Below are 25,841 nucleotides of genomic sequence, written 5' to 3'. Positions count from 1 at the left end.
CTCATCTTGGGAATCTGTGCTTCCTCTTGCACATTCTTTCTGGGTGGCTCCTCGGGCAATAACTGAGGGGCCCTCAGTAATATGGGGACCACTCATGGGGGTACCCTGAGGCCTTGGGGCACTGCTGTTTAGGGAGGGTAATCAGAGACCTGCACCAGTGCTGTAGGGGACAGTGACCGAAAAGTATGATGCCGCTGACTACATGGCCAGCACTCTGCATGGCCTCGATAGCTGGTCCTCCTGGGTCCGAAGATCAACCAGCCTCCGAAGCAGAGACCAGAGTCAGGCTTCCCTGCGCCAAAGCACAGAGGGAGAGCCTAGAAGCAGAGATGTCCCGAAGCCTCTCCCTCGGGTCCGACCAAGGAATCCAGAGTCCTGAACCCCATGGACTGCGCCGACGGGGTCTGAGCGGATGTCAGAACAGATAAGCCAGGAGGGGCTGTCAGAACAGACATCACATGGAGCAGAGCACTCCAGTTCCGAAAGCTGAGAAGCACTCTGAGGAGGAAGTATTGATTTAGATAGAGGGACCAGCTCCAGAGCAGACTGGGTTGGAGCCAAAAACAATTTTACCAGTACCGGTGACTGAAGTCTCTGCACCATTCTATTGATGTCCACATCAGATAAGGTCCTGGGGGATTTGGAGAATAGGGAAGGAGACAGACCTGCGAGAAGGAGATACCAGCCTAAAGCTAGGTGACCAGCTCCGAACAGGCTGAGAAAAATCAGAGCCGAAGCAGGTTCCATAGACTTCCTGCAACAGAGGACAATGGTGATAATGTCATTGAAGATTGCTTTCGCCGGCAGCTCCGATGATACTGATCAAGCTGGGGATCACTTTTTAGCCTTGGAAAATTTAGCTTTTGATGAAGACTTAAAGCTGGAAGCACTCTCCAAACCCCCCTCCTCAGGTTTCAGAAGTCGCTTCAAAATCAATTTGTTCTTCCATGCCTGAACACGTGGGCTAAAAGCATGACAAAAATAGACTATTCCTGGAGGTGAATCGCTCCCAGACAGTACAGTGTCCAGTGATTGACATCTTATAACTACACTTGGTGTATTTAAAGCCGGAGGGGCTTATGCTCCTTAGTATCTTTAGACAGTTACCACAAACTTAACTCAGCTAGACAAACTCAGTCACAAGTGCGGGAACAGAACAGTACACCACAAAGACAAACGGTCCTAGTACAAGGGGAAGACTAATTCCTCAAATTTAAACTGTTTTAGCCCACGGGAAAAAGTTAACACAAGGAAAGCAAGGGGACAGACTAGGCCCTCTAACTGAAACGGGCCTAGCCTGTTGGAAACAGCTAGTGGGATACCACAAGAACACGGTACAAGAAAAACAACTTTTCCACAACAGTTAACACAATAAAAGCTATGAATAGCTTTTTTGCAAAAAACTTCTCTGCTATAAAGGGTACTTGGCCACAGCCAAGAGGAAGACATGTTCGAGCTACACGAGTGGCAAATGAGATCTGGGGATAGACAGCAATGCAGCATGGGATACCATCTTATCCCAGCCAATTGAAAGACTTTGAGCTAAAGTATGGCAGTGTCGGAGCAGACATTCGGCTCAGAACCCACGGGTAAGAATGTAGGTGAGATTGGACTACATAACATCCGGTAATTCTTTATTTTCCACACAATCAGAAATTTTCTGTTTAAGCCCATAACATGCTGTTGATATTCAAGCACATGAAACCGGCAGTTTAAAGCCCTGATTGCCAAGGTTGCAGACTTAAAAACCTTCTTAACCCATCTATCCAGCACCCTGGAATCTCTCAAAAGGGGTAGGATATTTGGCGGTAGAAAGAAGCCTTAACACTCTTGGGACCCTAAGATGGTCTCAGGGACAGCAGCAGGATTTTTGAAAAGAAATTTGTGGGAGTCAGGAACCTTGTAATATCGGTCTGGCTTATTAGGAGCCGGAGGCAGGGAATCAGGAGCCATACTTTATCCAGAGAACAGACAATGTCTAATACAGGAGGTATTGCCAAAGGCCTATGCTGAGGAAGAAGGAAATCCCCAAGCCTTTTTTTTCAGATAAGTCCCAACTCTCCCAGTGAAAATGTTCCCTTAAAGTATGCAGTATCGCTCCAAGAGATCCTCAGGAGATGCAGATGGGAGATTCCTCTGCATCAGAACCCTCATAGGGTGGAATAGAAAATCCCTGATTAGAAGAGGAATCAGAAGAAATGGAAACCTGATCTGAAGATTCATAATCAGTGCTTTGCCTACGCCTCTTCGCAAGGGGGGGACCCCTGATCAAGGTAATTAAATCCTCAGCAATTTTTTTTTTTTTTTAAGACATGGGGACCTGAGCACATGGCTCATGCGTCAGTTTAGACTGTTTTTGACCTTGTTTTTGTTGCTGGAATCTGTTTAATATAAAAATGTTGAGGCCTGAAAACACCCTCAGAAGCCAGTGCCTGGCTCAGCGGCTCCAGACCCAAGGCAAGGAATACAGTACAAATGAAAATACTCTAGGCATTTGCTTCCCACAAGTAATGCAATTAACTTTTACAGACATCGGTAAGGAGCAAGAAAGTTCCCCAAAGGGGTATTTAGCTTTAGTTTGAAGACTTCAGTTCTGAAACGGATACAAAAATTTCAGGAGTCTGGCGACCGGCACTTGCAAACTGCTTCTACTTCGGGCACTGCGCAGCAAGAAAGACTGATTAAAATGGCATCGGCTGCATGTTTCATACGCCCAATGACCTGACGTCATGGAAGAGAAGACTGCAACTGACGCAAGACCCAAAACTTTTATTCAGGCTGACTGAGGGCAACCTGCCAGCAGATTATCCAAATGTAATGACTGCAACAGTGAAACACGAACCGTCTCCACAGTCTCAGTGGTCAGCTCCAAAACACTTGGAACCGAATACCACTGTTGGCTCAGAGGTCTGCTGAGCTGATTAGAGTTCTTAAAGTGGCTCAGACACCAGCCGGTGCTGGGGAGGGCCTCTTAAGTTTTAACTTTCCATTGGTAGATTTACAGGATGAGGAGCTAGACCAGTCTTCCTCAAAGGAAAGACTAAGATCACCTTTAAGGATGAGCTTGTTCCTTTCCTGCAGCACCCTAGGACTAAATGCATGACAAAATAAATGGGTCTCCTGTAAATGGATGACCCTAAACAGTAGTTGCAGTTGGTGACCATCCATTAAACAATTTGAGAGCACTTAAATTTCTTAAAGCCAAATGGCTTATGATCCTTACTCTAGACATTCTGCGGTATAGGACAGAAAGGTAAGGACTAGGTCCTCTAATTTAAACAGGCCTAGCCCTGCAGGTAGGATAAGACACCATGAGGACTAAGTTAAACAGGCCTAGCCTGGGCAAGGAAGAGACTGGGTCTTCCAACTGAAAGACCCAAAAGTTAAAGAAAATTACACAACAGGAACAGTAATTGGCGAGAATTCACAAATTCAGACTTATGCCAAGCACAAACAGAAGGTAGTTCTGTTAATATTAGCAATCCAATGATGCTAAGCTAATTAGGCTAAATAGGTGGAAAACCACCATAAACTAACAATTGTATGCAAAAGGTGCCTACGCTAATCCAATCTAGAAAAAACAGTACACAGGATAAGAAAGCCAAAGGTCAAAAATTGCACCAAATGGCACAAGTAAAAGCTAACTACATTACTATAAGCAGTAAATTTTAACTATATTTAACCACTTTAGTTTAAACAGCCAAGAAAATGTAGTAAGTGGAAATAAATGCACTTAGCCAGAGCCAAAGAGAATCACAACCAGACTCGACGCAGAAAATGAGATATGGGGATTGCACTGGTGCACCATGGGATACCTACCTAGTCACAAGCCAACCAGAAGTCTTCCAGCTTGTAAATGGGCCGAGTCAGAGCAGAGGATCACCTCAGATCCCATATGTAAAGAATGAAGGTGAGATAGGACTATAGAACAGCTACACTTCAACCAAAAACAGCAAGGATATAGAAGAGTTTAACAGAAAAAAATGAGTACCAACATTGGTACACCAAAGTGATAGGAAAGGGCCTACCAAAGGTAGGGAGAGGGACTTGCCAACGATGGCATGAAAAAGATCTACTGAAGGGTAGACACGTAGAAAGTATACAAGTTTAAAAACAAAAGGATAATCTTTAGGGATACTGACTAGAAGGTAACTGTAGATAAATCACAAAAACTACACACTGTGTGAGAAGGCTTGGAACTTCTGACTAACGTGGCAAATGAGATCTGGAGACACGGGCAATGTGGGTAGGTCTTAGCCGAGTGTTTTTGGCTGGCACAAGCTTGGTAATGGCGGTCAATTCAGAGGCTGGAACCGAAGTCCTAACCGTAAGGAATGAATAAAGACTGGCATCAGATTCAGTTTTAGAAGCAACAGTTTCTAAAGTCTGGATCCCGGTCGGAGGTACCAGATTCTGGTTCCCCTTGACAATGGCAGTCAATTGTCTGGGTAGGCTCAGAGGAGGTGCTGGTCAGCTGAGCAACAGTTTCCCCAAAGGTAGTCACTAGAGCCACCAGGCACCCCTCGGCTCCTAAAAAAGTTGGCAGGATGTCTGGTAACTGCTTAAGGCACTGATTTTCTAGGTAGAGATGTAGCTAGACAGCTGCGTAGGATCTTTGGCACAAATGACTGAAACTGAGCAGTCACAATGGTTGTACTTCCCAGCCTAAGTGGTTGTGCTCCCAGCCTAAGCAAAGATCATCATAGGAGCCTTTATGGGGTATCTGGCATCTGCCCTGGCATTTAGCCTCTTTACCTGACCAGCTAAACTGCTACAACCACCAAGCCTACACAACAAACGGATATGTAAAAAACAAAACCCCAACTTTTTGACTTCTGAGAAGGAGCGACCTCATGATGCAGTCTGTGGCTGAAGTTGAGGACTGTGTGCGCAGATATTACATTTAAGGACCCTGGTTTATGGCCTTGTGTCTGATATCCCCATGCACACTGCAACAGCAAGGCTGAAGCTTTCGTATAGGAGCTGACGTGTTGCCAGAAGGCAGCAAATCCCACAACTAGAATACTGCATAGGAATAGGACATCACACAACTCCCACCGCCTCCATACCATGCACTAGTCCCCGAAAATGCAAACAAGGTCAGATGAGAAGTGGGGTATCCTGTGGGTTGGGGAAGACAGAAGAACCAACTCTACTTAAGCTTTCAAGGACCACATCATCCTGTCCATATCCATACGGAAGTCAGTCCTGGAAGACAGGGGGATCTAGCTGGATCCCCCCTGCCTGGAACCCACGGGTCTTTTGTGCTTCCTGGAGTGAGGTCTACTCAGAGGAGAAAAGGCCTGCACTGTAATAAAGGGATCCAAGGGAAGGTCCTCCACTATCTGCTCTGGCATGGCTCTCAGATCGGACCTGCTCGGAGCCAAAATTAAAGGATCTGTAGTTGCTACTCTAATCCCCAAGATCAGAGGGTTGGATCCGTGGTGAAAGCTCTTATCCTCTGATCTGAAGGTCTTTAATCTGGAGCCTTGGATCTGGGGAAGGGAGCCCAAGGTGTTTGATCCTAAGACCTGTTGTCTGAACCTTTGGATCCAGGAGTGAACTCCCTGGATGTCCTGGGACCAGAGTATCTCTTATCTGATACTGCCCTGGCTGGTGTCAGATCCAAGGACTTGGAGATCTGACAGCCTGGGACGTTTAGACTGGACTTCCTCAACCGGACTCTGCCCCTGAAGAACCCACCTTGGCCAGGGAACCATTGACAAAGGGGCCTCCCTTCACTAGGCCTTTAACTTGTTCTGATGGTCTACCAGAGACCTGGGGTTGAAGGCAGCACAAATACTGCACTCAAACTTGTGATAGTGGCTGGCGAGACAGACTCCTTAGGAAGAAATGGGCATTTTCCAGGAGACTCAAACCAAGGGTTTGCCCAACATTACCACAGCGAAGGAAAACCCCAACTTAGTCTGGACACGAGCAAAAAGTTCAAATGTGCAAAAAAACAATCTGAAACATTAAACTGAGAAACTACCACCAGAAACCACAAAATGACTAGTTTAACTAGAAAAGAAAGTTTAAAATACCCCTAGCAGGCCCACGAAAAGGGCGTCAAAGCAGAAAAACGAAACAGGATGGAAGAGAAGGCGATAAACTACCAAGAAAATCCCAAAGAATCACTTTGAGGAGAGCAATCTGCATCTGTCTTGAAGCAGCAAATGAGATCAGAGGGATTAGATGGAAGCACACCACCATGGGAGGGGAAGAGCTTGAGCTAAGATGTTGTCCAAGTATGCTGGCTGGGATCTGATGGTCAATAACCCCCCCCCCCTCCCAAACCATTTCTCCAGCTATTAGGAAGCAGGCTCTCAATGCACTCTCCAAAGCAGAAACTATTGCTTCAATTGGACTTCACATCACAGGGATGCCACAGAATAGCATGAAATGACCTGGCAAAGCCACTAGCCTTCAGACAGTCTGCCCAATGAAAGACTGCAATCACCCTCTACACAACAGGAACCTTCCAGACAAGACTACACCCCAAGTTTTGACTAGTCTTGTAGGCAAAACCCACGAAAAAAATCATGGCCCTACGTGACCTAGGAAGCCTGCAGACACTGGAGTCTGCCCAGTTTTAGCTTAACCTATAAAGGTTACTAATGGACTTAAAGGTCACTAAAGTACAATAAATGCACTGTTCATTTTCAGTCTTCCTCACGGATGGGTTCTGGATCCAATCCTCTGATCCAACTCTGCCACCTTTTCCAGACTTTAGATCCAATTTGCTCTCCTCCCTCTTCCCATAATGCACTACACTACTAACTTCTCAGTTTGCTGCCTACATCTACAGAGATGGACAGGACAGAAGGTAAGAATTGCAACTCAAAAGTAGTTGCACATCCAATATCCTTCTAGAAAGGAAAAGCTAGGGATGGCTGGGAGGGAAGGTGAGAAAGGGGACACAGATGCCAAGTTATGGCAAGTACACAACTCCTAAATCCGACATACTTTTCAGTCTTCCTCACAGAAGAAAGTCTCCCCAGCTACAAGAGAGCAACCAAAGCTTAGTAGAAAAGGATTCCAACAGGGTATTTACCTTTTCAGGAGTCACTAGCACAGAGCTGAGCGAGCAGACAACCAGCAGAGAAAGACCTGTGCCCGTAATCACATTTATAGCCCATGGTTTATGGTCCCTTCATGTGATGTCCCACGCACCTACAGCAGTCAGGCTTAAGCTTTTGTATGGAGCTGATGCTCGGGTCGCCTAAGGCAAGGAATGCCACCCTAATACTGCAACAGAAATGAGACATCTTAAAACTACAGCAAAAACTCAAGGGAGTCAATGGTCAGAAAAAGGGTGCCAAAACAAGGCAACAGAAATAAATAAAAAATGAGGGGAGGTTTTTAACTTTAGCTAACCCTACACTGACCAACAGGGAATACCAAGAAAAAAGTTAAAGCTGAAGCGCTACTTCTCCCAATCAGAAGCTAAAGGCCAGAAATCGGTCTTTAGCCAACTGTGGTAAGCGAGATATGGGGATTGCAGGGCAGCAAGGGATCATGGGAATGGGAGTGGGAGGAGTTCAAGCCTAGAAGTTGCTGGCTCCGATCCAATGTCTTGTCCAAAACTAGAGTGAGGAATAGTGACATGGAAACAGATACCATATTTGTAGGAGCCAGAAAGAAAACACAAAAGGCCAGCATGAATAGTCCAACGCTTTATTGGAAAATCTAATTGGACATAAAAATGCCTGAACAATAAATCCAACTTCAAACCGGTTTCGGCAGTTTGCCTTCTTCAGTGAAGTAAAAAATATATATTCTGAGTACAGCATCATGCATTTTTATAAAGACAGCCTGTCAGCATTAGCCAATGGTAGATTCCAACCCTGTCTATCTAATGAATATTCATAAGAATTCGGAATAGCATTATAAACTGCTTGTAAGGCATGAACTAAATAAAATAAAAAAGGTAGACACCAATATAGATCCATACATATAAGTTATTACAAAAAGAATGGTGAAAACCACACCTTACAACCATACAACAAATACAATATTGTTACTCAACAACTAGAGCCCATGCATAAAGGAGATCCGAGGAAATTGCAGAAGAGTATCCCCCACTGACAGTCCCTGTGGAGGAATCAGGGCAAACTGCTTGCTGCACTTGTTCAACTGGGATACAAAGAGGTCACAGCAAGGTTGACCCTAAAGACTAAAATAAAGCTTGCAACTGAACTGAGGGACCATTTGTGAGGCAGTAAATTCATTCAGTTCATCTGCTAGAAAAAGTTATGTACTCACCATAACGTTCCATGCAAGTTCCATCTTGCCTTCGTTCATCACTGATAGGTTCAGAGCCAATCCTCGGCTCAGACACTGCTGACTAGCAGGCTCAAAGTTCTCCAGTATCTCAAGACCCTAACCCTTACCCACAATGCACTGCTGGAATTACCTCAGATCTCATTTGCTGTGTACCTTACAGAAGTACAATAATTCTGCCTAGAAATAGACAGATTGAAAAACCAGAATGAGGAGGGCCTCCAGGTCAACTGCCTGCAAGGAGGGGGAAGGAGGGAGGGATGCGAGAATGAAGGTGAGATGGAACACATGGAATATTATGTTGAGTACATAACTTGTGTGAAGTTACTCAATCGCACTGTTCATTCATCACTGATGGGTAGCGTCCCTAGCACCCTGATCTTGGGTGGCTCACAAAAGTACTCTAGAACCATAGAACCAAATGAAGCCCATCCCAAGAGGGCTTCTCCACTTTGTAATTAGTTATAAAAAAAAAGTGTGATGTTTAGACCATTTGGCTGCTCCACAGATGTTGTCCAAAGGTATTTTGGCTTGAAAGGCTGAAAAGGTAGAAACTGCTCTGGTTGAATGAGCCTTCACCTTACTAGACAAGGGCATGTTATGACAAGAATGTGTAGGTTATACAATACGACAGCCACTTACAGGGTTGTTTTGACAACTGGTTTACCTTTCCCGACCTCAGAAATGGACAAAGCTGATCTGATTTCCTAATGTATTTTGTTCTGTCTAAATAAAATCCAAGTGGTCTATGAACAGAGTTTGTGCAACATGTATTCCAATTTGTTGGTGTGATTAATAGTCAGAGTTGCCCGTTTTTGTCCTTAATGTTAATCTCAGAACATACTTTAAGCAAAAAGGATGGATTTGTCCCGATACTCTATCAGCATGGAAGATCATATATGGGGGCTTGGAGCTCTGACTCTGCGGGCTGAACTGATGGCTACCAAGATAGTTTTCCAAGATAGAAATTTTAGTTCACAAAATAATGCAGGCTCAAAAGGAATGATGAGAACAAAATTCAAATTCCAGGGAGAGTAAGATCCTTCACTGGAGGCCTCATATGAAAAGAACCTTTTAGAAAAGCCTTAGACAATGAGCCATAATATTTAAACCATAGATTCCTAGATGGAAATTAGACATGGAAGCAATTGCACTTGCACCATAGCAGCTGCTGCTCCTTTGAAGATTTGTCAAGAATTGTAAAATAGAAGACAAGGGCACTTGGTAAGGGTCAATGCTGTGGGAAGCAGCCCAAATGGAAAATCTCTTCCACTTACAATGCAATTTTTTAGTGGAAGGCTTATGGAAGACAAAATTTAACTGGTGTCATGGGAAAGATTATAAAGCCTGGCTATGCAGGGAATTGGAGCAGCCAAGCAGTTGGCTTCAGTGTCTGCAAGGATGGATAAAGATCCCCTGACGGATGGGTCAACAAATCCAGAATTTGGTCCAGGATCCATGGTTCTTCCAGAATGTGATGGCAAAGAAACTTAAACTAAATATGCCGAGGCCAATAACTGGCTATAAGGATGATGGTCCATCCCAGCGACTTTGCTTTCTGTAAGAATTTGGGTATCAGGGGAATTGGTGGAAATGTGTAGGAGACCCAGGGGCCAATCATGGACAAGAGCATCCCTTGGGGAGTGACCCAGTGTGGGAATCTGGGCAAAATAGCTTCTGCATTTGTTATGACTGGCGAACAGGTCACAGGAAGGCTGGCCCCATTTGCAGAAGATCCTGTCCACAGCCCTGCTCAGTCTGCTATGACGTTGGATTTGCCCAGCATGTGGTTTGCTAACAAAGCACTGGGATGACGCTACCTACTGCCATACTCTGAGGGCTTCTCAGCAAAGGGGATAAGACTTGGTCCCGCCTTGCTTGTTCAAGTACCAGACCACTGACTGGTCTGTCTATTGCAATTGTCCCTAGAGGAAGAGTCCTGAAAGTATTGCAATGCTAGAAGTACTGCTCTCACCTCCAGGACATGGATATGCAGATGTGATTCTTAATCTGTCCATGTGCCTTGGGCAGTCTTTCCCTGAAAGTCCCCCCCAATCAGGGAAGCATCAGTGGTCACACTGGCAACTGGAGGGGGAGCATGAAGGAACGCCCTATTGTGACATGAGATGTAAAGCACCACTGAAGAGCCTTCTTGCAGGAATTTGTTATGATCATGCGACTCCTTGGAAGTTCTTGGCAAGACCATTGTGTGAATAGAAGCCATTGAAGGATTCTCCTGCATCCTTGCTAATGGGATTACTAAAATAGCTGCCAATCCTAGAACTTTCAAAACCTCTGCAGCTGGTGCTCTGTTTTGATATCAGGGACATGTGTTTGCGAATACAAATTTTCTGGTGAAAAACTAAGAGTGGTGGTTGACCTGTCCAGTTCTGTCCCTATATAAAAATATGCTGCGATGGCAACAAGGCAGACTTTTCGAAGATGATTAACACCTAACCAAAAGTGTGTCGAGTAACCTCTCTCGCTTGAAGATGCCTGGTGGTGGAGGTAAGGAGCCAATCGTCCAAATACAGAAACACCTGGAATTCTAGACGCCTCAGGTGAGCCATGACTACTGCCATGCACTTGAACACTCGGGGGGGCGGCTATAGTGAGACCAAAGGGCAGAGCTCGGAACTGATTGGCTCCCAGCCGGAAACGCAGGCGATATCTGGATGGTCTGGCCATCTTTGAAAGGGTCGAGTGGGGGTGGAAAAATGGACTCCAACAGCAGAGTCTTTCCTTCTTGCTCACACCTGTTCAAAGTCTCCTTCACCTTTGGCCCAAAGATAAGGCATCAAATGGGGTATTAGCAAAGGAACACTTGAAGGGTTCAGCAAAGGAACAGTTGCATCCAGGCATGCCTACGAAGAGCAATTCCTGTACCTGCAGCTCTACTCAAACCATCAGCTGTGTAAGATACGAGACACATGGACAAGTTGACTAATTGAGGGTAGAGAGCAGAGTGGCAATCTTGTCAGATACACTCGTAGCTACAGCACCCTGAAGAGAATCTCCCAACTCCTTAAGGAAATCTCTGCAGTCTGGTAAAATGTGCCAAGTAGTTCAGAGATACGAGTGAGAAAGTTATGGAACTGAACTTTTAGTTATGTACTTGCCATAACTTCGGATGTATGGGATCCATCTCGCCTACATTCATAACTGATGGGTTTGGAGCCGATCCATCGGCTCAGACTCTGCCAACTAGTATACTAGAACGAAGTCTCTTATTGGCTGGGCTACCCTCTATCCCAGGATGCACCACACCTGCTTCCCCAGATCTTGTTTGTTCGCTTTCATACTTACAAGCAAACACAGAAAAAATACCAGTTACTCCAACCAACTAAAGTTCAAGAGAAGATCTCCAAATGGACCAACATTTCCTCTAAATCCGAATGGAAGGGGGAAAGGAGGGTGGGTACGAATGAATGTAGGAGAGATGGATCCCATACATCCGAAGTTATGGTAAGTACATAACTAAAAGATGTAATGGGATCCTATCTCGCCTACATTCATAACTGATGGGACAGCGTCCCTAGCACCTAAATCCCGGGTGTGTCATTGGAAAACACTCCTGAGAACTGTGGAACCAAAGGAAGCCCTGCCTCGAGAAGCCACATCTATTTTGTAATGAGAAATGAAAGTGTGCGGAGAAGTCCAGGTAGCCGCAGCACAAATATCATCTATTGATAATTTGGAGTGGAATGCTACAGAAGTAGCCATTGCCCTGGTAGAATGAGCCCTGACTGGAAAGGGAAGCTCTTTGTCAGCCTGTGAATAAATGAAACAGATGCGATCTTTAATCCATTTGGCTATGGAGGTTTTAGCCACTGGTTGACCCAACCTGTTTTTTTGCAAAGGACACAGTTGATTTGACTTCCGCGTCTGAGTAGTCCTGTTCAAATAAAAACGCAGTTGTCTATGGACATCCAACTGATGAAAGATATATTCTGCGTTATTGGAGAATTTGGGAAAAAATACAGGGAGCTCTAGGGACCGTTGAATGCAGAAAGAAGATGCTACCTTTGGTAAAAAAAGAGGGATTTAATTTAAGGGACACTATCTTTGTGAAAAATCAAATAAGGAGAATTAGAACAAAGAGCCTGGAGCTCTGAAACCCACTTGGCCGAAGTTATGGCCACTAAAAAAGCGGTCTTCCAAGACAGGAATTTCATATCACAGGTAGCTGCTGGTTCAAAGGGGCGGGCAGTTAAGGCAACCAGGACCATATTTAGGTCCCAAGGGGGCACAGGATGAGATATCTGGGGCCTAAGGAGCCACGCTCCTTTAAGGAGAGACTTGCAAAGCTTGTTTGCCATTAATGAAGGTTCAAAAGAAACATGAAAATTAGAGATGGCCGCTAGCTGAACCTTAAATCGTGGAAACTGAAGAGCCCAACTGAAAGAGAGGCCAGGAAATTTAAGACCTCCGGTACTGGGGCAGTAAGAGGGTCTACACCTCGCTGTGCCCAAAGGGCAAACCTCTTCCATTTGCTGGAATACAGTTTGATAGTGGAAGGTTTGTGAGAAGAGGACAAAATGTGGATAACCTCCGGAGAGAGGAACTGTCCCTGACTAAGGATGGAAGTGGAGTAACCAAGCAGCCAACCTCAAGGACCTGAGAGATGGGTGAGACTGTCCTGACTGATGAGTCAACAGGTCTGGCACCGGGTCCAGAAACCATGGACCTTCCACCGCATACCTCCGAAGGAAGGGGAACCAAACCTGACTAGGCCAGTGCGGGGCAATCAAAATCATGTCGCTCTCCAGGTAAATTGCCTTCTGCATCACCCTCGGCAGGAGGGGAACCGGAGGGAAGGCATAAAGGAGACCGGGGGGCCAAATGTGGGTTAGAGCGTCCCTGGGAATCTGTCCCTGAGAAAGAGTCAGAGTGAAGAACTCTGCACTTCGCATTGTGGGGGCAGGCAAACAAATCGCAGCAAGGGAGACCCCATTTGGTGAAGATTTTCGCAGCCACTCTTTGGTTGAGGGACCACTCGTGGGGTAACAGGATAGTTCTGCTTAGTCTGTCCGCAATCACATTTGGATTTCCCTGGGATGTGCGTTACCATTAGGAAGCGGTTGGTAGCTACCGCCCAGTGCCAAAGTCTCATGGCTTCTCTGCACAGTGGGTACGACCTGGTCCCGCCTTGCTTGTTTATATACCAAACTACCAACATGTTGTCGGATAGGATAGCAATCAGACCTTGCGGGAGAGCGTGATGGAGAGCTTGTAGTACCAGTAGCACCGCTCTCATTTCCAGGATATTGATGTGTAAATGCGCTTCCTGGGGTTGCCATGTGCCTTGGACAGACCTGTCCAGAATGACCCCCCCCCACCCTACCTGGGAGGCGTCCGTGGTCACAGTGGCAACAGGGGAATGAAGGATAAAAGGTCGCCCCTGGTCGAGACTGGATCGGAGGAGCCACCAACGCAGATCAACGGCAACTTTCCGTAATCATAACCAAGTGGTTCAAGGGAAGTTCCTGATAGGACCATTGAACCGAAAGTAGCCATTGCAGCACTCGCATGTGCAGTCTGGCTAAGGGGACTAGGAGAATAGTTGATGCCATCGACCCCAATACCTGCAGAATCAGATTGGCCGGAGCTCTTGATAGGGGGAGGCAGGATCGAACTTGATTCTGCAAAACCTGAATCCTTTCTGCCGGTAAGAAGGCGCACATCCTTCTTGTGTCTAACTCTGCGCCTATAAAGGTAATACGCTGAGATGGCTGTAGCACAGATTTTTCCCATTTGAAAGCGATTCCTAGGAAACTGCCCAAGCTGACTAGCCATGAGCGACTGAATTAGTAGATGCTTGGAGGTGGCAGTAAGGAGCCAGTCGTCTAGATATGGAAACACTTTGAATCCTAGACTTCTCAGGTGAGCAGTCACCACTGCCAGACACTTGGGTGAACACCCTGGGGGCTGTGGTGAGACCAAAGGGCAGTGCTCGAAACTGGAAATGACTGACTGTCTCCCAGGCAGAAGCGTAAACGACTCCTGGACTCTTGACTTATCAGAATGCGATAGTAAGCGTCCTTGAGATCTATGGAGCACATCCAGACATCCTTCTCCAATAGTGGGAGAATGGACTGAAGAGTGACCATTCGGAATTTGGACTTTCACAAAGCGATTCAATGAACTGAGGTCCAAAATGGGCCTGAAGTCCCCTGTCTTTTTTGGCACCAAAAATAGTCTTGAGTAAGTTCCTGATCCGATCGGCGGGAACAGGCTGGATGACTCCTTTTTCTAGCAGCTTTGAAACCTCTATTGCTGCTTGATCCCGCTGACTGGGTGGCACGTCCGGGATTTCCCTGAAGGGAAGGGAATGAGATAGCCTCCAGTAATAATCTGGAGCACCCACTGGTCGCTGGTAATAGCTTCCCAAGCCTGTGGGTGTTCCGCAAAACGACCCCCGACTGGCTCCGGAGCTGCACAGGTCGGGCACCAACTCAGGGACGGTGAGCGTAGGAGGAACCACGAAAGGAATCTGTCTCCAGAGTTGTGGGACTCTTGCCGCCTCTGGGACGGAGTCTTCACGAATCCCCCCCCCCACCTCGAGGGGGGATCACTGGGTGGAGTAGGGAAAGACCTCAGAGTTTTCCTGAACCACATTTTCCCTCCTCTCTGGGCCTTGGGGTAAGGCCTAGAGGGAGTGGAAAAACTGGCCCCAACGGCAGTCAAGGTCTTGCCCTCCTGCTCGCACCGAGTCAGTGTGTCCTTCACCTTTGGTCCAAACAAAGAGGACCCATCAAAAGGGGCGTCTGCGAAGGAAGACTTGAAGGCCTCCGCTAAGGAACACAAGCGTAACCAGGCGTGTCTCCTAAGGGTCACGCCTGTTCCCGCTGCTCTACTCGCCCCCTCGGCCGCATAAGAGATTAGCCTCATGGACGAGTTCACAATGGATAAGGTAGTCATCTGGGCGCCAACAGTGTGGGCTATCGCCTCAGGTAGATTACCTGCGAGGGACTCACCTAGCTCTTTAAGGAGGTCCCTTTTGACAGGTAATTCAGCGACCGTAAGGTAAAGGCCGCTGAAGAAAGGGTACGCTTCCATTACCTATCCATGCTCCTGGAATCCTTATTAGGAGGGTGGATAGACGTTGAAGCCTCTGCCACGTCCTGCTGTGTGGCAGATGCCACCACCATCACATCTACAGGAACTCCTTTCGTTAATTCCTTTTGAGGGGGGCTGAAAGGAATTTGTTGGGTCTTGCAGGCACCGGTTCCACAGTCAGGGTGCCCAAGCCCTTCGAAAAATTAAATCAAGTAACTCATCGAAGGGCGGAGACACCCAGGAGGCGGTGGGCTGGGCCCCAAAGGCCTTGAGAAAGACTGACTCCTCAGCGGAAGGGGTTTTGGCCTGCCAATCTCCTCTGTCTCAGAATCTCAAGAATATCAGAGAAAGACATCATCCGAAGATTATTTTGGGGACCCCTCCGCATCGAGGTCAGTGTCAGATGTGATAGACTCATCTTGGGAGTCCACGTGCTTCCTCTTGCACAATTTCTTCCGTGGAGGCTCATCCGAAGCGGTTTTGGACGGACCCCCGGAAGGGAACCCCCACGGGGGTATCCTCAGGCCCTGGGACCCCGCTGTCATGGGACTGCAGTACGCCAGAAGCACCAGTCTCCAGGTCTAGGGACGGTGAGATGGAAACCTGCTGAGCCGGCAAGGACATGGCCAGCGCGCTCCTCATGGCCTCAAAGGCAGGACCTCCAGACTCCATGGAGGTCACTGGCCGAGAGACCACGACGGCACTAGGAATCCCTGCAGCCGATGCTCCGAGGGGAAGACTAGGCACATAGCTCCAAGATGTTCCCCTCGGCCCCAGCTGAGGAAGTCCCGGTACCGAACCAGACAGGGTAGGAACAATGGTCGGAACAGAAACTCCGAAGGGGTCTCTGTTCCGACTGTACGGCTCCGCCTTGCTCCACCATCACCGACTCCAATGGCTCCGAGGAAGTCGGAGGAGGAATCGAAAGCTTCGAGGGGGGATTGGCTCCGGGGCCAAATGGGCTGGAGCAGAGACCATTTTTGCGAAAACCGGAGACTGGAAAAGCCTCTGAATAACTATCCAAATCCGATAATTTGGAGGATCTACAGGAAATAGAAAGGGGCAGAGACTACTTCTCTCTCTGCTCCAAGGTAGGGGACCGGCTCCGAAAGGGCTCCAACACTATCTGCGCCGGATCCGCCACAGTATGAATAAGGATCGGCGCCGAAGGAGCTTTCGGAGCAGAGGGGGAAGAGTCTGAGCTGCACACCTCCATCGGCTCCAAGACCAATGGAACAGAGGGAGGTGATTCGCCTCTCGATGCTCCAACCTGCGGCTCCGAAACTAATGGAGCCGAGGAAAGAGGCAGAGGCAGACCCTTCGACCCTCTGCTCCGAAGTCAGTGGAGCAGAGGAAGAAGAGGTCGATTTATGCTTCTTAGCAGTCGGAGCCAACAACCTTTTCTTTTTAGAAGCAGTAGTAGAAGATGAAGCCAAAGCTTCCTCAAAGGAGGGCTTAATAAGGCCCTTCAGGATTAATTTTTACGTTCTTGAACCCTAGCGGAAAAGGCATGGCACACACTACATGTCTCTTGCAAATGCTTTGGCCCTAAACAATAAACGCAAATGGCATGACTATCCGTGATAGACATTTTATAATTGCACTTAGTGCACTTTTTAAAACCAGGTTTCTGCTCTTTAGCCATTTTCACCAACTAATGGAATAGTGGAACAAACTACCACACAAAAAACAGTACTTCACCAAAACTTTAAGCGCGAGAATAGGGCGCGAGCCCTCTGAACACAAGATTTACCTCACAAGGAGAAAGAACAAAGGAAACGACGGGCAAAAGCCCTCCAACTTAAACGGGCTTTACCCAGAGAGAAAGGAATAAAAAAACTCCACTAAGAAGGGCAAAGGCCCTCTAACTTAAACGGGCCTTGCCCGAAGTACCAACAGATACAAAAAATGCCAATACACTCAAAATTACACAAACTTAAGAATAGCTGTTAAAACAGCTGTTGATTGAATTTATGAGGAAACCCCAGGTCAAAAGACCAGAAAACAGAAGAAAATACACTTTGCTCCAGCCAAGTCAAGACCACGTCTAGCTTGATAAAGCGGCAAACGAGATCTGGGGAAGCAGGTGTGTTGCATCCTGGGATAGAGGGTAGCCCAGCCAATAACAGACTTCATTCTAGTATACTAGTTGGCAGAGTCGGAGCCAATGGATCGGCTCCGAACCCATCAGTTATGAATGTAGGCGAGATAGGATCCCATTACATCATGTGTTTCCCATATCTATCCATGATCCTAGATTGTTAGGAGGATGGATAGACCAGGAAGTCTCAAGACATTTGCTTTTTGGTGGCTGCCGCCACCATGGCATAGACAGAACTCCCTTGGTCAAGGACTTGCACAAGGGCAGAAATGAACAGGTTCCACAGATTCTAGTGACTCCCTACGAGACCAGATCCATTAGATCATAGGGTGGAGATACCCAAAAGGTGAAAAGTTGAGACCCGAACACCTTCAGGAGATCCGACTCGTCCTCAGTAGGGCTCTTGGACCATCAATCACCCCTCTAAGAATTTCAAGAATCTGTGCAAAGGAGATATCCTCAGAGGGGGAAACTAGGGGACCCTTCTGATTCATCCAAGTCAGACTCCTGTGGGGAGTCCAAATGGCTCTTGCATACCCTCTTCCTAGGAACCTCTTCAGGGGGAGGCTCTGGAGAGGTCTAAGAGCAGGGAGCACCCTGGGGGCTACCTGAGGCAGAGGGTCTCTACGCTTGGGATAACTTGAGGAAACAAACTGACAGGCACTTTAGGGGAAGAGGCCAGACCTTGAGAAGAAGTCTTGGGAGACAACACACTCTGCTTCGAATGCACCAGCACCAATGAGGAGTCGGAGCCGCAACCTCCTGCACAAAAGCCGTGGGCTCTGAGCTCACCTGAGCAGAGAGCCTGAGAGGAAGTCGGCACCGACAAGTTGGTGCGATTGCAAAACCAGACTGGAGAGGGTCAGCACAAAGAGTCCACAGACAGTGCAGAGAACATCTGAGCAGATGGAGCAGACACTGGAGCAAGTGTCTGCTCCAAGGGATCTACAATCAGGTCTGCCTCCTCTGGCTCTGAAGGTCAGGTATGGCTCAGAGGAGCAGACTATTCAAGAGTAGTGCTCTTCGGCTCTGATTGGGTCTGAGCAGACAGCAATTTAGTTAAGCCTGGTGCCTTTAAGAGCTTCTGAACCAGCCAGTCCAGATCAGAAAGGCTGACAGAAGACCTGCAAGAGTGAACAGATGGAACTGAATGGAGCAGTATCGATGGAGGTTTTTCGGCAACCGGTTCCAGAGCAGTGTCCCAGTTCCAAAAACAGTCTGCTCCGAAGGCAGTGGAGCCGAAGTCACCACACTTTTCCCCTTTTTAATCCTGGATTCAGAGGAAGATTTGGACAATTTGCTGGTCCCATCCTGGTCAGAAAATGCCTCTGAGAAAGGGTGCTGGATAATACCCCTATCAACTAACTTACTCTTCCTTTCTGCAAGCAGTCTGGTGAAAAAAGGAGCGAGATACTGCAGGATTTTTGCAGGTGCACCTCACCCAAACAGTACACACTTCACATAGGCATCTGTGAGACATTTTCTGTCCAGTCTGAATGTTTTTCCTTCTCTTCAGACATTTTACAATATCCAATAAAATTGAACATTAACTAGGAGCATTTAAGAAGAAATCTAACAATACACATCCCAAAAGGGGCAACTAGTAACTAGATCAGGATAAATAGGATCAAGTAATCCAACAAGAATCCCAAAAGGGAACACTAACTATAAGAAGAGATCCTAAGGCCAAAGGGCTGAAGGCAAAGAAAGATTTTACTGAGGAGAGGTATGAACACAGAAAATTATTTACTAGCTAGTAATATTTAGTATGATATAGTAATTAAACGTATATAAAAATTGAAACATAAAACTTGCTGAAAGTTGAAAACTCCCAATAATAGTCTCTAGCAACGCTGGAAACCAAGAGATCAGTGCCGCAGCAAACTAGATCGGGGGTAATTCCAGCAGTGCATTGTGGGATAAAGGGTTGGGTCTTGAGCTACTGGAGAACTTTGAGCTTGCTAGTCGGACATGTGAGCAGAGGATCAGCTTCTAACACAGTGATGAAAGAATGTCAAGATTTAACTTCACATCACTGGACACTCCTTGTATACAAGTAATCAGAAAGTATAGAAAACAATGCCCACTCTTGAATATAGAAGATTTGAAGTAGGAGACTACACACTTCCGTTTTTAAAGATAAAAACTTGAAGTTAATTGCTATAACAATGGGCATCTTCAAAAAGTACAGTTTTGTACCTACAATAAATGCAGATGTTAGAGTGTATATACTGCTGCAGTCATCACACTTGGGTTATCCCGCAGTCGGCAGAATTCCAAAGTCGTGGTCCGGCATCGGTTGTAGTCGCTTCTTCACCGACAGTGCAACAGGGGGATAAGAGGCAGCAGAAGACATTTTCCTCAGTTTCTTGCCCCAGATGTCAGGTGCCCCCAACTAGGAAGGCAATACAAAACTATGCAAAAATACCTTAGTAGATAAATAGTACTAGCTGTTAAATGCACCATATAGAAATGCATCCAACAGATTGATGTACATGGCGTTATAACACCCTGGTATGTAGAGGGGATGGTGGGAGGGTAACCTGGACTGTAGTATATACACCAACATCTACATTTATGGTAGGTCCAAAACTGTACTAGGTTCGTGTTATACTGTTGCAATCACACTTGGGTTGAATCCCAAAGCTATGGATGGGTGGCTGGTACTAAACAGAGTTAGGTGAAGCTAGGATGCCCTGCAGAACTGTAGTGGCAAAACCAACTCTGGTTGAGTATAATGGAAGGTGGTAGTGCTTGGTAAAGGTGTGCACTGAACTCCAAGTAGCTGCCTCCAGAATGTCCTTGGTTGGAACCCCCCTGAGAAAAGCTTCTGAGGTTGCTGTAACCCTGGTAGAATGGGACCCAATATTAACAGGCACTGCTTTCCTATGGTGCGAGTAGCAAAAGCGGATACAATGTGCTATCCATTTGGAGATGGTCTGTTTTGAAACCGCCTTTCCTTGTGAACCTGCAGCATAGGATACAAAGAGTTGGTCAGTTTTTCTGATGGTCTTTGTCTTATCCAAATAGTAACGTAGCTGTCTGTGAATGTCCAAAGAGTGAAGGAGTCTCCTTTATTCTGGGGGGTTTGGATAAAAGGTGGGCAAATTAATAGTCAGATTCAAAGCCACACTAGATACTACCTTTGGCATAAAAGTAGGGTTAGTTCATAAAGATTCACTGTCCTGATTGAAAATGATGAAAGGTTCCACTGCCATAAGTGCCTGTAGTTCTGAGACCCTACGTGCTAAGGTGATGGCCAGCAACAGAGCTGTTTTCCCTGACCAGTATTTTAGTTCTGCTGAGAAGGCTGGTTCGAAAGGAGGCAGTGTTAATTTTTCTAAAACAAAGTTGAGGTCCCAAGCTGGCGTTGGGGGTTTTCTGGGGGGTCTCATTCTTAGCCCCTCTGAGAAACTGCCTTAGTAAAGGGTGTGAGAATATGGGAGGATCCGTATTATACTGAGCTGAAATGGCTGAAGCATGGATCTTAATGGAGAGAAAGGCCTTTGTGTAGCATCTCAGTTAAGTATTGTAGTATTTGAGGAATGTTTGGTATCCTAGGATTTTGGCCTTTAGCCTGGTTCCATGCACAAAATCTTTTCCATTTGTCTGAGTAAGTTTTTCTGGTGCTGGGCCTCCTGGCCTCCAAAATGACATTCAGGACGTCCTTTGAGAGAAGTGTTGATTGATAATTCAAGGTATTCTCCATGCAGCTAAATTTAAAGTCCTGAGCTGACTGTGAAGGATCTGAGTTTTGCTGAGTCAACAGAAGTGGGAATTGAGGTAAGATCCATGGAGGGCTGTGAGTCAAGGTCTTAAGTAGTGGGTACCAGTGCTGATGTGGTCAGTCCGGAGCAATGAGGATCATTTGTGGTCTCTGACCTGACTTTCAGTAATACCTTGGTCAAGAGAGGTAGTGGTGGGAAGGCATAGACTGTCAATGCTGTCCAACTGAATGATAGGGCATCCACTTTCCAGGCTAGGGAATGGTAAGTCCTTGTGCAAAATTTTTGTAATTGGCAATTGTTGGGGAGACAAATAGATCTGTCTGGCCGGCCCAACCTTTGAGTTATCATTGAAAATACTTGTGGGTGTAGTCTCCACTCGTGAGGATCTGCCAAATTTCTGCTTAATTCATCTGCCAATATGTTTTCCTTTCCTGGCAGGAACTGTGCTTGCAGTTGTACTTGGTAAGTCAATGCTGTGTTCCACAAGGTCATTGCCTGTCTGCATAAAGGGTAGGTGTTCCTCTCTGTTTATGTACCACATAACTGGTGTTCTGTCCTTAATCGTCCTGGATGCAAGAGGTCCTTGAAGGCTGTCCGTGCATTTTGCACAGCTAGCATCTCCTTTTGGTTGACGTGCAGATGCATTTGTTTTGCAGACCATTTACCCTGTATGCACCGTCCTGCCATGTGTGCTCCCCAGGCAGTCTGAAGAATCTGTTGTCCTAGTTTGGTTTGCTGGAGATAAGACAAAAGGAAGACCCTTGTTTGACATGCTTGAGCCCACCATAGGAACTCTTTTTGAAGGCAGGGAATGAGAGGTATACTTGTTTCGAGGCTGTGTCTGTGTTGAGTCCATACACTTTTCAGGTACCATTGTATTTCCTCATATGCAGCTTTCCATGTGGAATTAATTGAATGCAGGATGCCATGAACCCCAATGCCTGCAGGATTTTCCTTCCAGTGAGCTGGGTAAAAGTTGCCATCTTTTGGAAGTATTGAGTCAGTTTGTCTGGCGTGAGAAAAGCCATCTGGGCAGTTGTATTTTAAGCTGGCACCCAGGAATATTACGTCTTGAGGGTATTAGCTTTGACTTTTACTGTGTACCCTAGGCAACTTAGCAGCTTTGTTACAAATGCCAGATGCTGTAATAGAATGGCCTTGCTGTCCGGTTGGATAAGGCAGTCGTCCAGATATGGATAAATTTGTATTCCTCGTTGTCTGCAGTATGCAATTACTGATGCCAGGCATTTCGTAAATACTCTGGGCGAGTAGATAAGCCAAAGGGCAATGCAGAGAATTGATGTGTTGTACCCGCCAAAAATCTGAGGTATCTTCTGCAATCTTGTCTGATAGGGACATGCAGTTATGCCTCTGAGGTCCAACGTTACCAGCCAAGACTCCTTGCCCAGCATGGGAAGAAGCTGCTGTAGTGTGAGCATTTTGAATTTGGGTACCTCCAAGTATGCGTTTAGAATTGAGAGGTTTAAAATGGGTCTCCAGGCTTTGTCCTTTCTTGGTACTAGAAATAGTCTTGAGTAAAAACCTTGACCTTGCTCCTTTGTGGGTACCTTTTGAATTGCTTTCATATCCATGAGAGCTGAAATTTGCGTTTGTGCCTCTGCCCATTGGTTTGGAGGCAGATTTGGCATGCCTCTCATCCGTGGTAAAGTGTGAAAATGAAATCTGTAGCCTCGGGTAATATCCAGAACCCATTTGTCCTTTATGATGCGCCAATTTTGTGGAAATAGAGCCAGTTTTCCTCCCAAAGGTGCTGCCAGGGCAATTTTGCTTGGCAGGTGAAGAGGGAAGTCAGTGTTTCCTGAAGGGTTGAGATCTTTCGTCTCCACCTCTGAGTTATTGTATGCCATTGTCTAGGCCTGAAAGAACCTTGTGGCTGGCCTCTGCCGCTTGGGCGTCTGTACCTACCCCTTTGGGGTATGTGATGCAGGAAAGGACCAGTTTTTTGATGGCCAGTTTCTGCTGAAATGAGGAGGTTGTACCTGTAAAAAATCTTTAACTGTCTGCATAGATTTTGCCTTTTCTTCCATTTTCTTTAAAACTTCCTCTGCTTTGACACCAAACATCTTTCTGCAATGGAGCATCCAATAACTTTGCTTTGACATGTTCTAGTAAGGCTTGCTCTTTTAGCCAAGCATGTCTACGTATTACAGATCCTGTGACAGCTGCTCTACATGAGGCTACCAATGAATCAAAACCACACTAAGGTATGCTTTCCCACCTGTTCTGCTGCATGAAGCAAAACCTGCATCTTTGAAATCTGGTTGGTCTGAGGGATCATTTTCTGCTTTAACTGTGTAATCAAGTACTGCTGGTATTTTAGCATGTGGAATTGGCAGTTTAAGGCCCTCATGGCCAAAGTGGCAGATGTATACATTTTCTTCCATCTTTCTAATGCTCTGGAATCCCTTTCGGAAAGGAGTGGATTCTTAGTAGAGGGCTTAACCCCTTTGGGACCCTAAAACTGGAGGAATTGCAATGGGTCTATGCTGTGGGAGAAGAAACTCATGGAGTCTTTTCTTAGTCAGAGTAATCTTGGCCTTCCCAGTGGAAGTGTTCCCTCATGGTGTGTAAAGTTTCCCCAAAAGAGTAGTCTTCAGGGGGGGGGACAGAGGGAATGGACTCAGCATCAGAGTCTTCATAAGGAGGGAAGGAATAATCCTGGTCCTCAGAGTTAGCAGAGGAAATGGATGCTTGGTCACAGGAAGGATAATCTTCCTCCAGTCTAGGCCTTTTGTCAGGAGGGGTTGTGAACCCCTGATAAGGGTAATTAAATCATCAACCATTGTAAGCATCTGTTTTTTAGGCATAGGGGCCTGTGGGGGTGTCTGGACCCGGTTTCCTAACTTTTAAGGGGGCTTTAAGTTTAGCATAAGACTTAATGGAGATGGTTGCCGGTTTGAAGACACCTTCAGAGAACGAAGGCCTGTCCAAAATCCCCGGATCACAGTCAGGGTTGGCGTCAGAGGGGTGAGAAGGAACCAGCTCCAGAGGCCCAGCAGATTCGGTCTGGGAGGCAGTCAGAATTTCTAACTCAGCAGTAGTCAGGGGCTGCGTAGGCACCTCGCTGAAAACCGGAGAACTGTTGGCAGGCCTTGCCGAGGCCTCGGTATCTGCTCTTGGCCTTGGTTGCCTGCCTGTCTTTATCCTTGTGTTTTTTTAATCATTGCTGATGTCGGTTGCTCCGACGACATGCTAGTTAAATTTTCTGCCAAAATAATGTCGGGCGAAATCTGCCTGACGCTTGATTGTATGTTTGTTGAACCTAGCACAAAACCGACAACCAGAGAAGTCGTGGTCTGGGCCTAGGCAATGAATACAATAACAATGAAAATCCTTGAGGTATTTGCTTCCCACAAGAAATGCAATTATTAACTTTGACATCGGTCTGAGGCAAGAAAAGTTTCCCCAATGGGGTACTTGGCTTTAGAGAAGACTTCGGGCTGAAATTAGATTCAAAAATCTCAGGAGCTAGCCGACTGGCACTTCGGAACTGCTTCTGCTTCGGGCACCACGCGGCAAGAAAGACTGAAGAAAATGGCATCTGCTGCCTCTTATCCCCCTGTCGCACTGACATCAGGGAAGAAGCGACGTCAACCAATGCCAGACCAAGACTTGGGAATTCGGCAGACTGCGAGACCACCTGATGGTGGGATAACCCAAGTGTGATAACTGCAGCAGTATAACACAATGAACATCCATAAGTGTCAGGAAGGAGCACTTTCCCATGCAGGAAATGCAAGACTTGTACTTAAACAGCAATAATTCATTTATCCCATCACAAATTGGAGCTATAAGTTGAATTATGTTGACTGCAACAGGAATAACTTGATATACTTAGCCAGCTATACTTGCTGTCAGGGTTGTTGGCAAGAAATTTGATGCTTTAAGCAACATTGTCTTGAGTAACATAAGAAATTAATGCACTCAGTATCAAATCCAAGATGCATTTCATGGCATTGTAATTAATACTGGATAACTTGAGAGGTGAAGATATGGTAAACCAAACAGAGGTGGATAGCTGACCAACCCCTGGGATTGAATTGTATAATCCCTTTGAAGCTCATACTGTGTGAGCAGAGGCTGCAAACATTTGGCTGTTTATGTTTTCAAAAAGGAACTGACTACCTGTTGCATATGATCTGAAGTCCTTAAAAAGGCTGAAAGCACTCCTCCAGGATTTTAACTTGTGTCAACACTGGTGGTATCTTGTCATTTTGACTTGCACTGAAGAATGAGCTGCCTCTGTTGACAAAGGAATTTTAGTTAGTTAAACTGGGGAAGAATAGCAAAATTGATAATCTCTGAAACCACTTTAGGTAGGGAGAAAAGCATTATTTCTTAAAGTGAGTCTTTTGAAAGATTAAATAAGGTGGGTTCGATGAAAACGCATGAATCTCTGAAATTCTTCTGGCAAAAGTAATTGCTACTAGAAAAAATGGTTTTCAAAGAGATACTTTGACACACTTAGCTGCTGGATCAAAAGGGGGTTAAAGTTGATGCAGAACCAGAGTAAGATCCCATAGGAGAAGTAGGGTCTCTAAAAGGAGGCTTTAGAGTACCTCGTAAAAAGGTTCTGCAGTCTATGGGAGGCAAAAAAACACCTTCAAATCCTGTGCGAAAAGTTTGCTGCAACTGGACATGCACTGTGG

The 25,841-nt window shown here is 46.3% G+C and overlaps 1 protein-coding gene across 3 annotated transcripts in view; it reads right to left on the bottom strand.

The window, feature by feature from the left end:
- KPNA2 (karyopherin subunit alpha 2) overlaps window positions 1–25,841 on the bottom strand; it is a 557,358-nt gene that overhangs the window by 148,589 nt on the left and 382,928 nt on the right. The window lies entirely within an intron of this gene.

Source organism: Protopterus annectens, chromosome 8.part0 (assembly GCF_019279795.1).
Source record: "Protopterus annectens isolate FY-2018-M chromosome 8.part0, PAN1.0, whole genome shotgun sequence".
Classification (NCBI taxonomy): Eukaryota; Metazoa; Chordata; order Ceratodontiformes; family Protopteridae; genus Protopterus; species Protopterus annectens.
The sequence above is the reverse complement of the archived record's forward strand: the minus strand, read 5'-3'. Positions and strand labels throughout refer to the sequence as shown.